Genomic DNA, 15,150 nt, shown 5'->3' with positions numbered 1-15,150 from the left:
CGCCCGTAGTGTCGGTCGAATCGATCGGAAAGGCATCGTCCATCGACGTGACGCAAAGAGAAATTTTTCAGCGGCGTCGACGATCGTTTCTCCGTTTTCCGTGAACCACTCGCGCCGCCCCCTGTCCTCGGGGTGCTACGCGAACTTTATAACGCGAGAGGAAGTCAGCGATGGGCGATAGGTAACGTGGCGCCGCTTGCGTTTCCGTCGTTGAGCATTCCGCCACGTATTTCTTCCACGTATTTCGCCTGTTTGGTGTACAACTCGTTCGTCACGAGGACAAACCACCGTCGACCGTGTGACGACTTCGTTTCGCATGGAACTACGACGGCACAACGAACTGCGTGCTTAAGAAATCTTCCGGTTACGTGCCCTCGTGACAGCCAGAAGTCGATGACCGATAGTTACGTATCGACGTGTACGATCGTCGTTAGCAGTTAGAGCGACTCGAAGTGCGTTTGGGGAGGTAGTTTCAAGTTGTTCCGAGGGGTGGAATATATATATATAGTGTATAGTCGTCGTCTAGTTTCGACGTGTAATGGGCGCCAATGGGTTAGGTGTGTTCGGTTCTCTGTCGAAGTAAATTCGACTGCCTGATTGCCTTCGCTTCTTTCGATATCGACGAATAAGATACAGCGAATATGTTGATGCGAGTATCTTACGATTAACGTCGATATAAAAGACGTAGTTTTATACGTAGTTGGTGTAATAAAGTGAAAAATAAAAGAATGCTTCGCCGAGGGATCGAAATTTTATTCCAAGATATAGCGCGAGGTATTGGAGAAGATTTGATTCTCGTATTTTTCTCAAGATCCGGTCGTAAATCAAAACGCTGGATCGTGCCAAGTAGAAGGAACGGCGTAAAAATAATTTTAGAACGGTGGGTAAGATTCAGCTCCTCCGAAAACGCTTAAGCCGTGGTTAATCGCTTAATCCATCGACATAGATCTCTTTGTGCGCGCACAATAGGTCAGGATTGATTCCAGTAGACCGTAACTACTTACGCGCCCCTTCCGACGAATATTTCCACGGCGAAAGCCACTCCTTTGATTCGTATCTCCGATCGTTATCGGACTGCATATTTAAAAATTATTTTTAACGAGACGATGCATTTGGTTGAAATCGTTCGACCATTCGCAACTATATATCAGGCGAAAACAAGTTTTTACTTGAAAGTTGCCGAAGATATTACGCGATAACACGTTTGCCGCGTCTCTCGAAAAGAAAATATTTGCATATTTCAACATTTATCAACGCGACACAGTTCGCCGAACATACACAGAAATATTGAATTCACGACACCGGCGAATAATTGCGCCCTGTACGAGTGTTATCTGCCGCCAATAACATCCAACTTTAATAGTACTACCCTCGGAACGACTTACAACTACCCTCTCGTTGCCACAGCACTTCTGCTCTCCTGCACGTGGCTACTTACACGAGCATATCGACCGTAGGAGTTATCTTGTGACGTAATTATAACTTGTAGTTTCTAGTACTTTAGTTCGCGGAGGTTAGTGCAAGGAGGAACAGGAGAAACAGGGGAAGAACAGTCTGAGAGATCCTCATTTGCCTGCCTCCGCTGAACAGAGATAGCGCGAAAGAGCGGGACAAACGGCCGAGTAAAATGACAGATAAAGGACGAGAGAGAGAAAGAGAGAGAGCATGAGAGGAAAATGACAAGGAGGAGTGAGAATATCGTGGTGTTTGTAACATAGAAGGTAAACGAAGAAAAAGTAGAAAAGATGGAAAGAACGGATACAAGTAGTAGAATGAAAAAGGGAAGGAAGAAAGACAGAGCTAGAAATTGAGAAAAAAAGGAAACCAAGGGCAGAAGCAAAAGGACAGCAGAGATTCGAATGTGATTTCGTGATTTTCGAACTCTCTCGAAAACAAAGCGGGCATCCATTTCTGTTGCTAGTGTCCCGTTGTTTTTGCCTACGACTAACTGCGAGCAAAAACACAGACGCGAATACTGTATGATCGTGGATACTCGCTATATTTCACGATGATTATTCATTTTAATTACTGTGTCGAAGCGGTTTCGTCTTCCTATGCGACTAGGAATCGCGCATATAATTGCTGGTTAGAGACAACACCACTAGTCGTGTCCCCTTTGAAACACAAAGCATCGGTGCAACGTTGGATATCAAATATTTGATCCTACCTTTGGGCACGGATAGTCGAGCGAAGAGGAAAAATACTAACGTGGCAGCACTCGAAAGAGATGGAAACGGTGGTATTTCATTTTCGGCAACATATTTGCCCTTTGAACGTCATTGAACCGCGAAACCTTTATCACGGAAGCGTTTCCACACGGCGTAACCCTCGTCTCGACACTTGCAGCGTTGTTTGCTCGCTGTAAAACGGCAACCAACACTTTACACTACGCTTTTTCTTTTTGCCTCGAATCACTCGGAGATATGCGACGAAGTCGCAATTAGCGATTGTTCGCTCTTTCACCAATTAAGGCCGTAGAGATATCGAAAAAGCAAGTGTCGCGACACCCTTTCTCTATATTCTGTCCCCTGTTTCGCTCTTCTGTTGCAGCCAACGATTTCACGGCTTTTAGTTTGCAAGACACTTGACTGGCTGCGGAAACGCAGAAACGTTGCGAAAAGGCGAAAACAGATCGTGGAAAGTTGCTCGCAATTTTACAGTTCACAGATCGAACGAAAGCGAAACTAAATTATCTTATTTCCAACTCTTAATACGGTAACTTCTAATTACAACTTTTGTCATCCACTTTTTTTTGGCGATATCTTAGAAGACACGATCAGAGAAAGTACAAGTCGAACGTTATTTATCTACGTTAATCGCAATGCGGCAATAAAGCATCTTGTTACGTTAATATCTCTATATACCGAGCTACATTGTACGTAACAAGTTATACTAATTTACCCTCTTATACGATATGTACTTCGATGCTTGTCCGAGCAAATATCGTCTCGTTCGACTTGACAAACCACCTATTACCCGCGCCGCTTGTCCGCTCGATAGTTCCATTTTATTCGACGAAACAACCTACTGGTCGTGTCTGACCAGATACGACGCTATTCTACTTGCCGCGCTAGGACGAATCTATCTTACTTATCTGGTAAGACAGAAATCCAGACAAAGGTACAAAACATCAAGTCCAATTCTACTGCTTGTCAGATGAGACTCTTAATGCTTCGCTGACCATCCTGGAGTAACAATTTCCTAGCTGATATTATTCATCTTGTAACGCTGTAATGGGAAGAAGGAGAAAAAAGAAAAAACAAAGGAAAACGGAAAGAACATACGTCTGTTTCAAAATCTAAATACTAGTTATAGCTGAATTAAAAAATGATGTTAGGTCAGGTCAGAAGGTAGTTTGATGATTCAAGAATTGTCTGTGTTGATGAGAATCCCTTTGATAACAAGTGACGGTAACGGTAAGAGGAGCGAGGTAACGTTTAATATCGTATGACCGATAATTAATCGAGCTCGATGTACTTTGTTCGTAACTCTGTAATTCCGTGGAATTTAAAGAATAGTTAAACAGTGAGGTTAAATTTCGCTGTCAATCGAGGACGAACATATACGATTGGAAGTGTTGGAAAGACGTGAAAATTAGTTGACCAGAAGAGGGAAACTTGTTTAACCGGACTAGAAGCAAATCGCGCAGCTATCAATTCAATTTGGTTTCCGGTTGCTGCAACGCGAGCATGGTGTCGTCTTACAGGGCAAAACAGCCGCCCGTGTATTCGTAATTTTCGTAACACAATACGCAGCACCGTGTGCACTTGGTGCGGCCAAGCGAAAGCACGCGTGCGCTAGTTTACGTGTATCCACGATTGACAAATTTTCAACGAGAGGACAGCAACACGTCTCCTATTAATCCGCCGCTATCGTTTATAATATGACGTTGTTGCGAACTTTCTGAAACAGCCTGATTAATTTAACTCGAGCTTATGAAATTGCACCCAAAGCGAGCTTCATTCGCGCATATGCCGGAACGTACTACGAACCCAAGCAACGGGTACAACTTGTGACAGAAACGCATGGCCGCCCAGCCGGGGAAACACACTTCCGGTTAAACGTCGTGGATCTTTTTCCTTTTTCTTTTTCTTTCTTTTTATTTTCCCCTTGGTAAATCCACGGCATAACCGGATGCCTGTCAAGATTTATCGCTCCTGTAAAAAGACACGAAAGGGGAAAAAATGCTTTTCAACACCCTGACCTTGCTTTTCCCCTTTTACTCTCGTTTCCTCCCAAGGGACCAGCGGCCGGGTTTATCGAACCACGCGAAGAATAATGAATCACACGCGGTACTACATCACCTGTTCCGGCGGGTTTGCGGTTGACAACTTCAAGTCAATCTAGAGCGAATGGCAACGTATACGTTCTACGTTTCTAAGTTTTTAATTACTCGTGTTAAAAAAAAAAAGAAAAAAAAAACGAAATAGCCTGGTACGATCGATTTAGATTTCGATTTTTGATAGAAATGGAAATCGATCGATTTCAGCCACTGTAACGTTCGCGAGTAAATGCAAATGCGATAATTACAATTCAATCGAGCAAAATCGAAAGGATTAATAAACGACAGTCCATCTGATACGAGGGAAATTCTAACAATGTTTCCCCTGTACGGCTTCAATTTTAATACCTACCCGATCATTTGTGACGTTCATCAGCCTGTGTTTGAATATTATAATGTAATTATTATGAAATTATACAATGACAGCGTAATAATCTTCGAGAGAATAATGCGAAAGCTTTTGTAATTGTCACGTCGCTTATTTGACGACTGCCCCTGAGCGGAGTAATTTGCGACAATCTCGTTAATAAATAATTAGAATTATCGTATCGTATAATACGGAATATTAATCGCATGTCGCCATTATTTATTGGAATCTTACCGAAATTCGCACTTTGGAAGCTAACGTTGAACAGAGAGAGGGAGAGAGAGAGAGAGAGAGAAAGAGAGAGAGAGAGAAAGGAGAAAAAAGATTATAGCAACGGTGAAGAACAGAAAACGAATAGTACAAAGCGTAAATAACACAGTGCTGAACTTTCTAATTAATAATACCGCGAACGATTAATTATAGAGGGGAAAAACTTTCGAACAAACACGCCGACCGCTTTTTAACGCGGCTGTTGTGGCCAGTGGTTTGGTACAATTTCCGCGTAATTACTGAAGTAATACCAAAACAACTCTCGTTAAAACTATTCTGGCCGAAGTAGGACGATGTCAAGTGGAAGCGGAGGTGAAGGTTTTAGAAAGCTACCAAACGAATAGTAGCGAATAGCGTTTCAATTATTACCCGTGTTATTATTCCGAAACGGCTTAAACTATTTTCAACTTTTTGTTAAACGAAACGGAACAACATAGTGTACGTATACGATGAATCGGCTTTCCGATAAAATTCAAGAGTTCGAAAATTCCGCCTTCCGTTTCTCTCGTACGATTCTTGGCAAACGATGCACGCGACGCGTTTTCCCTCCGGTTGCCGGTTCAACTTTGACTTCACCTACAACGCTTCGTTCCCTTCAGGCGCGTTATCAAACTTCACCCAGATTCCACGGTTGTTCACAGCTGCAGATCCATCGCGAACCGGCTACAGAGCTCTTTACGAATTTACAGCTCGCTCTGGCCGAGTTTCATCTGAATTTGCAACTTGAAGCACAACGGTCAACCGACTTCTCACGAGAGACACGACTGTGTACCGACGCAATTATGAATCGTATCACGTTTCATGATCAACCGTAGCCTTAATTGGATCGCGTGGACAACGACGATTACGTAACTATTCGGAGGGGATCGTAGTACGTTTACGAGGCAGCTAAATCGAATAAATCATCGATCATTGATCCCGGTTTAGCTTCAACCGCCACCAAGTTGATGACAACGAAATCCTTTCGTCGACGACAAAGGGAATATGGAACGACGTATCATCGAACGTGGAATTATCGGCGTGATGGCAGGCTGCGTGAATTTCCTCGACAAGCAACACGTATCGATATTGACGTAGTATCGACCGACGAAAGCGGCGGAACAAATGAAAACGTTAATTCGAAACCAGGTTGACCAGGCATCGAGCTGAACGAGAACGATCGAAAGCTTTGAGCCAGCTCGAGTGCAATAAGAGCCCTGCTGCGCCAATGAAATCTAACGAGCCGCGGTTAATTTTTCTAATTTACGAGAGCTTTCGCTGAATGCCTGAATGACCAGGTTTCACGAGCACTCGCGAGAATTTGATAGTTCCGTCGAACGTTTCTCGTCTGATGAATTGAATTCTCTAAACGATGAAATCACCGGAACGAAATTAATTGCTCGTTCCAACTTATAGCTTTCTATTCATACCGAGTAGAGTTAGGCTAGTTTATATTCCAAAAAAAGAAAAAAAACGTGCAGATTTATCAACTTATTAAAATAATTGTCCTCGCTGTCTCGGTGGTGTCACGTTATTTTTATCATCTTCTCGGTGTAACATTAAAGCAATACATCGAGCTTGTAAGAAGACGAAGGATAATTTTTCAAAGGATTTTTATAGATTTACAAACTTTGGTCATCGATAATCGTAGTGTTAACTGTAGCGGAAGAATAACGATAGGTATCGTCCTATCTTAAGATATTTTCCTCGCGATAATAAATAACGAAGGATATCCGGTTAAAACGTACAAGTTGTTTCATTCAACACCGCATAAATCGTATCTTTTTGATCGGCCTACCGTACGAGTGTTCGTAATTCCGCGATAGCCGATCGTTAGTCGATACTGTCCTCTTCTTCGAAGCCTCGAAGCGCCCTCGAAACGTTCATCGAAAAATCCTCGACCGCGTAACCCACATGCGTCAACCGTTTCCTGTATGCCACTACGAGATCGAGCTCGCGTGACGAAAAAGATCAGCGATTATCGATAACTCTTGGAATTTTCAAACGGATCTACGTATATGGTCGACCAACGAGTTTCACGATTTCCAACCGACAAATTAACGCACTCGCCGTTAATAATTTCCGAAACATGGGAAAAAAAGAATTTGAACAGTTTGCCTTTAAATACAACGTTATCGGGTCACGAACGTCTTCATCGTCCGTGTATTCGTGAGAATTTAAAAACTCTGCCTCCCTTAGATATCCAGGCGAAAAATATTCCTTTTCTCAGAGTCGAAATATTGATAATAAACGGTCGCAAGATTCAAGGTACCAGCGGGTCGCTTGTTTTCCTCGAAGAAACGGAACTCTTTCGCCCTTTGTCGAGAACAGGCTGAAAACTTCTTTCGAATACGCGGACGCTGCGGGCTAACCGAAAGAACATACTAAGAACCGGAGGATTACGAGGCACGCGGGCTCGAGGTTGGCCAAAAGCTTTTGTCTAGAATTGCTTGAAAACCGGCAATGAGAGTCCTCCGAAACCCTCCCCCTATCCAGACCAATTACCTTCTTTTCTCTCGTCCTTTTCTCCGGTCCTCTCTTTGCCCTTTTTTTCCCCTCGAGGTGTCGCGAACCTCATCCCGCGACAGAAATTTCGTTCGCGTTCAATTTTAGCCGCGGGATAAGGGATAAATGCCAAAGTCGTCCGTCTCTGTCGTTTTTCTCTCGCCCTCTGTTCCTCCTCTCCTCCTACTTACCGTTTCCCGTCCCTTGCCAGTCCCTTTGCCTTCCACGCTTATCCCTACGCCCTCTTCTCTTTGCCAGGGCTAGGCTCGTGACACGTTCGAGTATCACGCGGAATTAAAAGAAGACGAGCAGACGTTTTCGTTTCACGCTTCGCAACATATATGGTTTCGACGAAATCGAAAAGCAGCTTACCGTAAAGCGTACTGATCCGTGAAAGTGTCAGGACGTGTAGGCTTTTGCAATTTTATACGCGTCGTTTCGTACGCTTCAGTTTTAGAATTATCGAGTTAATTAATCTGCTGCACCATTGATCCTTTTAGTTTGCACAGGCTTAAGAGATTACGTTGGAATTAATGATTCTTCGAATGTCACGTATACCTATATCCAGTCACGTATACCTATTTGTATGCCACACGGAACCTCTAAATCGTAATCATCGAATTCTGGATAAACCCTCGACGTTTAAGAATTCAGGCAACCAGCGAACGCGCTACTCAAACAGACGCAGCCTACGAAATTAAGCCTGGGTATGGTTCTCTGTTTAATGTCGCCTTTTCAACCACCCTACGATTAGTACGGCCGACCAAAGCGTACAGTGTGCACGAAGGAACTGGAAATAAGAAGACTATGAGAAAGATGTAAGTTCCCATGGACGTATTTTACAAAAATCATGCAAGTTTCCAAAAATCAGCGTTGCCAGTTTATGGGATTTTTATGAGACGGTAAAAATTGGTCGTTTCAACTGTTTTGATAGATTTACGGTTAATTGGAACGCAGGAAAACGACAAAATACAACGTGCGTGTTTATCATCGAACGTATTATCATCGAGTACACGATAGCGATAACTCGCGATAGTTCTTCTTCCGCCAAAATTGATACTACGAATCGTACGCTGGCAGGAATACGAATTACCACGCGAGAAAACGTGGCACGAGTTGGTCCGGAGTTGTTACAAATTTCAGCTGCGAGTCGAGAACTTTTAATTCCGCGTGATGTACAGCTGTACCGTACGTACTCTCACTTCGGACCACCGACTGATCGATAACGAGAGTGAAATTGAAATTGGCCGACGCCGTATCGGCCGCTGGAAATCCATCGCCCTGGAAATTACACGCCGAGTTAAATATGATTTTTCGACTTCGTTTGCTCGAGTTAAATATCGTATACGCGCTACAGCGAATGATCTTCCATAATCGAAGGACAAAAGTTGTTTAAGATATTTCAGTAAATTATATGCTCGTTATACGTTAGTAGGACTTTTTCAAATCAAAGTGTCGTTTGTGAAACGTTCGATACGTAAAATTTGCATAAAGTTTTAAACAGAGTCTACCAAATCGTTGTACCATCGCAGTCGCGGTGTCAACAACCGTGCAAAGTAGTAGGGAGAACAGAGAGTTACAACGGCAACGCGCGTAGTCTGCAGCATAGAGCAGAGAGTTAGATGGTACAACATACACAACACACGCATCAACTCGTACAACGGAAACACACAGATATCGGTAAACCACAACAGTCAGCAATCATCTGCAGTCTCTCATTTTACACGATCCTAAATCCTTTCGCACTTGGATGGCCTCTCGAATCGGCGAGAGAAATTTAAACGATACCATCGTTCGATCTGCAATCTTAAAATACCTAGATCGTTCATACGCGATGAAAAAATTCATTTTGCAATCGTTCTCTTCGCAATCGTGCCTCGTTTGAAATTCTCTTCTGAATCGATCGTGTCGCGACGATCATTCTTTCGACCGATCTTTTATCTGGAACAATACACTAAGAGATAGGGTACTTTATTCGAGCGATCGAACGATTCACGCGTTTTCTGCAGAAAACTACTGTAATCTACCGCTACCGTAATCGAAGAATGGAGAGTTGGCGAGAGGGAAAGAGGGTGTCGCGAGGTGGCGCAAAAGCGTTGGCCCAATTTACCACCGCAGCCAATTAGCCCGACATTCGGTTCTGTGCCCGTATTCAAGACGACCCTTACGTTATTCCAGCCATTTGGAATTGCAACACGCAGCGCAGTAATTCCTTCCACGAGCGCGTTCTATGTACACGACGTACGTATATATACGTAGGGACCGGCAACTTCATGCGCTCTGTTATTACGTTGGCCACACATAGATGCACACACAGGGCGAATGGCAGGGGTGCTTAAAGTTGGACGTTTTGGTAATTCGACGCCACTCGTACACGGGTACGGCCGTGTAACCGGCGGCCAGGCCGGCTGCTACAAGCGACAATTAGAATCTGTTTGCATAATCAAGATAATAATGGAAATTCTGAATGGCGCGCGGGGGATTATTTTGGTCCGCCGCGGTGTATGTATATACAACAATATAGGCGAAAAGGAAGCAATACCGTGTTATTACGCTGTCAGGAAACGAAACCGAATTCGTGTCAACTGGAATTGCTTACTATTTTGCGCGGCAAATCTTGCATCTCCGATCTAGTAACCCGTATCGCGATACATCTCTCGCCGAATAAAAGAGAGAAGGTTGATCGTATTACGAACGAAATGCTCAGGATTTTCAACGATATCTCATCGACTAAATTATCGTTCTAGGATTTCTATTCCGTATATTCCATTCCGAAGATGTTTACCTGAAAAGGGAAAAATCTTGCGCCTTGATAGTACCGTAACAGGATCATTTTTCACCGAATGTTATTAGCACGGAAGGACACCCTATGTGGACGACGAAACGTCCTTAGATAACGTCTAACTAACGATTGCACGACCGATCATCACCCTCTGAGCGACCAGGCAAAGCGCGTAGGCAAAGGAAAAAAGTCAGTCGATATCCTCCGGTCCAATCGGCTGGTCCGATTTCATTACAACCCTCGACCGTATGCCTATTCTCGGCCGAAGCCCTGTACGAATCCGGGCGGCGCGATTGATCGCCCATAACAGGTTCACCGATAGAAAGAAAGAAAAGGGAATACGGGCCGAGCGAAAGGCGAACCGTCCTGTTGGAAAGTTGAAAATAATAAATTGTTGCCATTAGCAGCGAACGCGGGGCTCTAACTGTCCGTCCAGATGGCAACTGTACGACGGAGAGAGGCGAGGCTTTCGAACCAATTTATCCCTTTGGCCGGTGAATTCGCCGTAGCTGTCATCGGTGATAATTCTTGTCCGACCCGCGTTTCAACTATCCGACCGGAGCGTGCGATATCTGTACCGAATGTAGAGTAACTACTGGCGGTGAAATAATTTCGTGACACGAGCAGGCGTCGTGGTAATAAAAAAGAGACAAAAAAGGGAAAAAGGTGGAAGAGAAGAAAATAAAGCAGCGACGCGACGCGAAAGGATGAAAGAGGGTGAGAAAAGGGTGCGTTCGTGAGCGGAAACGAGACAAATTATCGCGCGACGTGTTCCACCCCTGTTCGGACGAACGCTTTTCCGGCAAAGTTAGCTCGCCAAAGGTATCGGTTCGAAGGATCGCGTCACTTTGCTTCTCGAGCGTAATGCTTGGTCGATTACGACGCTCTTTTCGTGTTCGTGGGATTAAACGGTGTAACGAAAGAGCGTGCGTTTGATTGGATTCGTAAGAAGAACCGAAGGTAACGATGGAAATCGACGGACGACGTGTCGTTTATGCAAACTTTAACCGAAGACATTCCGGTTGGTTTCGCTAGAACGTTTTCTTCTCGTCGACTCCGAGATATCGAGTTTTACGAATCGACCAACTCCTGAAGTTTATTCCGACCTCGATCGAGATAAGTTTATTCTGTTCGGCACGGATCAAGTCGAATACAATACCATTCGCGGATACCAGTTTGACGTGTCTTCTTGCCAACGAGGAAGTTTGGTCAGACTCGAATCGACAGACGACAAGAGTCAGCGGAAAAGTCAGAAAGACGTACTTTGAACTTGTTTCTATACGGCCTTTACCGACTCTCTTTGCGACTAAGAAATATCTTTCTAAATCATTTGGAAATATTTTTTGATCGATTCAAATAATCGATAAAAGGCAGGAACGGTGGTCGTTCTGATACCGCGCGTACGCTCTAAACACACTCGACGTTTCGAACAAACTTTCGAACGCTCGGTGATACAGTTTCACAGAGACCAAAAGAATTCCGCTCGAACGGTACGATCCTCGGAGTTTCGTTCCGTTTCGCGTACAAAGAAGTAGAAAAGCGATCTATGAAGAAGCGGTGGATACGCGAGTTCCTTCCGTTCGTGTCTTTGAAAATGGCAGCACGGGTTGTTGCGCGTGTCGTAGAACGGATCCGGATGCAATACCGTGTGAAATAAAGTAGGCGTGAAATAGACGCGTTCTTGACGCGGGTTCCTCTTTCCTCTCGTTTCCGTAACGTGTAAGAGTGCAAATGTGTCCTCGCGTAAGAGTGTAAGTTCTCGGCTCGCAGCACGAGCACGGAAAGAACGTCGACGCAATCGTGTGACGAACTGCCGGCAGAGCGGCCGGATGCCATTTTACGAGAATTAATGTAAACACAGAGAAATACTCGAGCGTGGTAAATTGACGAGAACAAATTAGATCTCTCGTCATGAAATTAACACCCGTCGTGGAACGGAACGTCACGTCGTTTCGATCGTGACACGTAATTATTCCTCGCTTTTTCGTTTTACCCTGTATTTTCTCTCTCGCGATTTCTCTCTCTCTGTCTCTCTCTCTCTCCTCTCTCTCTCTCTCTCTCTCTGTCTGTCTGCCTCTGTCGCTTTCGTTTCTCTCTCTTCGTAATCAACTTTTCGAATTATTATCAAACCGCGATCCACGTTCATCCCTATCGTTGTATAATATTTCAAAAGGAATATCAATGATTTCGTACGTTGTTGATCTTCGTGACGCGTGTTTGTTCCACGATTTTTACGAAAGCATTTTGGCAACCTGTTGTTCCTACTATGTTCCGAGATAGTTTCGTTATTATGGTATTAAAAGAGCTTGCATGGCGCTTGGGATTTTAGTAATTATGACTAGTTTATGAACATGAAACGTATCACATCGTTACAGAGCATTATGCTATTTAATATACCATTACCGTGATACACTATTAAAACATATTACATCGTTTAACAGCTGCAATTACATCCAGTATTGTTCTATCTAAATTCTCTCTGTACGTACGTTACTGCCTTTCGTCTAGGATACTGTATCAACTATCGTTCAACGAGATCTATACCCAAGATCTTTCTCTCTCGAAATTACCATCTGATCCAAACGAGTCTCGCGAATGATTTTCGGAATTGCTCGATGCGAGTCTGCGATACGTCGAAGTAAATTAATTCCCGGAACAAAAAAGGAGAAACGATGATGTAACGCGAGTGCAAAAACAACGTGCAGGTTTAGAAGAGGAAAAGTATACGAAAAGACGTCTGCACTTAATTTCGTAGCGCTAATAAGGTTACGCTGAAACAGTGCTTCGTATAGCCGTGCTTTCGCTTTCGCGTGTAAGTTAATACACGTTAAAAGCAGAAACGCTTTCCGTAGCTGCAGAAACAAAGATAAGTATATTAAACGGATTTCAAGTGCTTTCTGTTGCTGCGGCAACAAAGATAAGTGCATTAAACGGATTTAGTTTCGAGGCCTGGGAGAAGATGACGAGCCACTTTGTTAATTGAGTTTTGCCCTTACGATACCGGCTGTATACTTCTCCTCCTCGGGGGGTATTAAATAGCGCGGGCTGCATTAGCCCCGACTATCGACGATACTTCCGGTATATCGTGCGAACCGAAGAATATTAATTACTCGATTCGCCCCAACGAGAACCACCGACTTATTTTCCAATTACGATTCGGATAATTAGAACTCTTCCAACGAACGCGGTGGCAGGCAGAAATTGATCGGTCTATTTCGTACTGAGAAATCGTTAATATGGATTTTGAATTGCTGCCGTAATAAAGGCTGTCGTAAGAGGACTCGTTTGAGAAGGAAAAATCCGCGCAGAAGAGAAAAGTTTATACGTATCGAGTTGGCGACTAAGTTATTGCGGATTTTGTAATTAGATGGTAATGACAAAATCCTCAATCGCTCGGTTGGCAACCCAATAGTTCGTTAAAGTGCGTATAAATAATCTATGTGATCGGAATTCGTATAATAGGTATCCAGTGTGCACTCGCTCTCCGTATGATTTTTCGTCCATTACGGTAGGAGTTCGATCGACAGGAGTTCGTTTGATCTCGTTCATTCGAGAACGATTAAAATTTCGTTGAAATAAATGAAAGCCCTGTAAATGCAACGAAGGAGTTGTAAAAATCGAACGCGGATTATGCGAAAATGTGACAGAGATTTAACTCGTTTTAACTTTACGTACGAAATAATACATTTTTCTGTTCGTTAATTATACTTTAACGTATGAATTTCTCGTTTGCAAGTCAAGTGAAAAGTGGCCTCGTTCGACCATTATCAGTGGATAATGGCTAGCAAGCCTGAACGATATCCTTTCCCCTGCCGGTGTGTAAAAGGAGGACCACCTTGCGTCTATGAAATCAGCACAGCACCGTAATTATCTCGACTTCCGTGAACTCTGCAAACTTCGGTATTACGAGATTCAAATCGAATTGCAGAAACTCGACAGAATGTCGCTTCTCTGCATCTGCTACCGACAATGCTCACCGCTCGAGCGCGAATCAACGTAAAACGGCGACGTCTCGCCAAGAAGCGAGTTCGCAACTTCCCGACCTCCTTACCGTATTTCATCGGATTCTTTCGTCGCGCGACACTCTCTCCCTTCTGTGTTGCTGGCATCGTGCTCCACGTTCCCGCGTCTCCCTCTCGTCGATATGATTTCGTAATCTGCGCCAAGTCGCCGGCGACAGCCGCGGAACGAAATACCGCGAGCCTGTCCGAAGTAAAACACGTCGAAACGTTCGAATGCCAATAGCGAACTCTCGCTTTTTTCTTCGAATCTACGAGATTTATCGCGCGACAGCCGTTCTTGTTTACGAACGAACGGTCAAACGAAGAGCAAAAGCTTTTCCCTCCGAACAGGGGGTGAAACTGATACGAGAAGTCGAAGAGTAAAACGTTAATTGCGAATACGTATCAAGAGGTAATGGGTTCATGGCAACGCAGAATTTTTAATCTCTATCTCCCTTTTACAGAGACGATCGTAGAAAAAAGACGAGTCCCTACAGGCCAGCCCCACTAGCCATTGGCCTGTGCAACCGAATGGCTCGTGGATAGTTAAATTCGTTTTCATTTCGTTCCGTTTCGTCTCGTTTATTTTTCCCTCGATTTTACCGTGGCTGGTTTTTCGAACTGACGTTAAAAGGCGCTGGCTAGGCGGCTGCTAGCCGATCGGACACTTTACAGCATGCGTTTTAATGCGAATGCAATTTTACCGCAGTCCTTTAAGCACGATCCGCGAATGCATCTACGATGGTACTACGTTAACGGCGATTTGGCTTTTTAATTCCTTATAATAGTCTGCCTTGTATAATATTAACGCAGATTATAGTATTCCGTGCGCTATTTCACGAAGGTACACGTCTTATTTCTATCAAAATTTTATTCCAGCCCTGAATTTGATTACATAGAGGACTTTTAAATCTGTCGTGCCTTACACTCGATACAGCTTGGAACATCAACTGACCCTAACTAA

General features: G+C 43.9%; 2 protein-coding genes across 3 annotated transcripts in view; one reads left to right on the top strand and one right to left on the bottom strand.

Annotated features, from left to right (window-relative positions):
- mRpS17 (mitochondrial ribosomal protein S17) overlaps positions 1-15,150 on the top strand; it is a 199,011-nt gene that overhangs the window by 90,931 nt on the left and 92,930 nt on the right. The window lies entirely within an intron of this gene.
- tei (irregular chiasm C-roughest protein teiresias) overlaps positions 1-15,150 on the bottom strand; it is a 314,069-nt gene that overhangs the window by 217,673 nt on the left and 81,246 nt on the right. The gene's annotated exons all lie outside the window — the stretch shown is intronic.

Source organism: Bombus flavifrons, chromosome 8 (genome assembly GCF_040668555.2).
Source record: "Bombus flavifrons isolate JBK064 chromosome 8, iyBomFlav1_principal, whole genome shotgun sequence".
NCBI lineage: Eukaryota > Metazoa > Arthropoda > Insecta > Hymenoptera > Apidae > Bombus > Bombus flavifrons.
This window is presented reverse-complemented; position numbering and strand designations above follow the sequence as displayed.